This window comes from Mustela nivalis (assembly GCF_964662115.1).
Source record: "Mustela nivalis genome assembly, chromosome: 9".
Taxonomy (NCBI): Eukaryota; Metazoa; Chordata; class Mammalia; order Carnivora; family Mustelidae; genus Mustela; species Mustela nivalis.
This window is the reverse complement of record NC_139028.1, coordinates 116,240,886-116,243,115: the sequence shown is the minus strand read 5'-3', so window position 1 is coordinate 116,243,115 and position 2,230 is coordinate 116,240,886. Positions and strand designations below refer to the sequence as shown.

At 54.2% G+C, this 2,230-nt stretch overlaps 1 long non-coding RNA gene across 1 annotated transcript; it reads left to right on the top strand.

The window, feature by feature from the left end:
* Positions 1-286: 286 nt before the first annotated feature.
* Positions 287-1,780, top strand: LOC309840488. The gene is made up of 2 exons (XR_014298625.1): positions 287-1,129; positions 1,481-1,780. It is a non-coding gene; the product is annotated as an uncharacterized lncRNA (long non-coding RNA).
* The last annotated feature ends 450 nt before the right edge of the window (positions 1,781-2,230 follow it).

Below are 2,230 nucleotides of genomic sequence, written 5' to 3'. Positions count from 1 at the left end.
GTCCCCTCGTGAGGTTGATGCTATATTCGCCCTCGTATTGACAGACAGGGAAACTGAGGAGCGGGGAGGTCGGTAATTCATCTCCAAGTGCACCGCTAGCAGAGGTACAGAAGGCCAGAACTCGAAGCCAGCTAACTCCAGAGCCCAGGACTTCTCCACGGGGCTCACTGCTCCCAAAGGCCCCCGGTGCTGCCAGCGAAGGTTGTCCAATAAAGGGCGCAGTGAGGTGTGGCCGCGTCCCCGTGGGAGAGAAGCGTCTAGGAAGAAATGAGCAGCATATGCTTTCTCCAGTTCTCCATCCGAAGCGATTATTTGGGGCACACTAGAAGTTATTCGTCGTGTATCTGAATTCAAATTTAACAGGATATCCTGTATTTTTATTCGCTAAATCGGGCAACCACGCTGTCAGCTGATGTCGGGAGCTCCCGGGCTGCCCGCCCGACAAGCTCTCCCAGACGTCGGGAGACTTGGCGGCTGAGCTCTCTCCGTCCGTCTGGGTGAGGGGTTGCGTCTCGTCCCCCCCCAGAGAGGTCCGCAGGCGGTCGCTGTTGCTGAACTTGAACTTAAGCATCTCCCGGTAGCTGTGAAGGCTCTTGCTCATCCCTGCAGTCCGGAGAGGGCAGGATCTCAAGGTCACCTTCATCCAAGGGTGCCCCGGAAGATCGGAGGCACACGCCTGCCAACCCCGTGAGGAGAAGGAGCCAGGGTAGGGTAGGGAGTGTGGTGAGCCTCCGATCTGGGCACACGGCTGCTTCGCCCGGGTTACCCACACCACCAAAGCCAGGGCGATGTTGGGGGAGCGCTCATGGGACGACCTTCCCGAGGGCAATTTCTCAATTCACGTCCAAATGTCAAAGCGCATCGCCTTTGACTCAGCATTTCTACTTCTGGGAACTTAGGCGAAGGAAATGTTCCAACCGGGTACAAAGATGATGGCTCAGGGGTGTTCATCCCGGCGTGGGCTAGAATACCTGGAAACACGCAGCAGCCTGAGCGCCTCTCGGTCCCGGTGGGATCATCAAGCATCTGTGTGATGGAAATGCAAGGCGTCTTGTCTTTAAAAACAATCTTGTGGCTCTCTGTCTGTGGAGATGGGAAGGAACCTGCCATCTGTGTTTGAATTAAAAAGGTAAGTCATATGAGAGCACACATCCTGCTTTCCTATGTATGTGAGACTGCCTCTGTGTGTGTGTGTGTGTGTGTGCGTGTGCTAACCCTGGAAGAACGGGAAGGAAGCCTGTTCAGTGAGATGACAAATGCAATGTGGCAGGACTGCTGGCTTTCCCCCAACATGCATTCTCCCTTCGCCTTGAGCAGAAGAACCCACAACGTTCAGCTGAGCCCGTGGCTTACCTGAATACAGACCCTACATCCTGGCTTCCCTCGCAGCCAGATGCGGCCGCATTACCAATGGGAGATAGAAAGAAAGGACATATTGCAAGTGGCAAGCGCCTTCTTCATGCCTGCTTCCGTCCTGCAGGCTGGAACGCAGTGGTGATGGCTGGAGCTCCAGCTGTCATCCTGGACCAGAAGGTCACAGGAGGATCGTGTCTCCAGGGTGATGGCTCAGGGAACGGTAACAGGCCTCAATCTTTGAAGGCTTTGTAAGCGCCCATCCGCTCCTAGACTTTCACAGGAAAGAGAAACCAGTTTCTTTCTTGTTGAAGCCACCACTGTGTGGGGAGGTTGTCTGCTACACAGTCAAACCTAACCCCGACCCCTCCAAGCAGTTCCTTTAACTAGCAAGATCTCTGGGGATTTAATTATCTGTTTAAGTTGTTTTTTTGGTTCTCTTAAGTTTGTACTTTGAACATTTATGCATCATTTGTATGGGTTTAAAAAAAAAAAAAAACCTTCATTTTGAAGCAAATAAGGAAGAGATAAAGCGGACGCGTCCACTTACAATGTACCAAGCTGTGTCCTAAAACCTTCCCGTGAACATCTCATTTCGTCCTTGCAGCAGCCCTACGGGGTGCGTCGTTGTGTCCGGCTCCCAGAAGGGAAGCTGACATGGAAGAGAGCTTAAGTCGCTTGTCCTGGTGCCTCTGCTCATCAGCAACCGCACGCGGGCAGCCTGGCCACGGAGTCCACGACCGTGATCCCAACTCCACCTGCCACCAAGGCCCTCCAGCTGCAGAGGCTACACCATCCCCACCCCACCTTCTCTCCCACCATCTAAGGGTCCTCCCTGGGGCTGCCCTGGAGGGCACCTGGGGTGACCTTGCCCTAG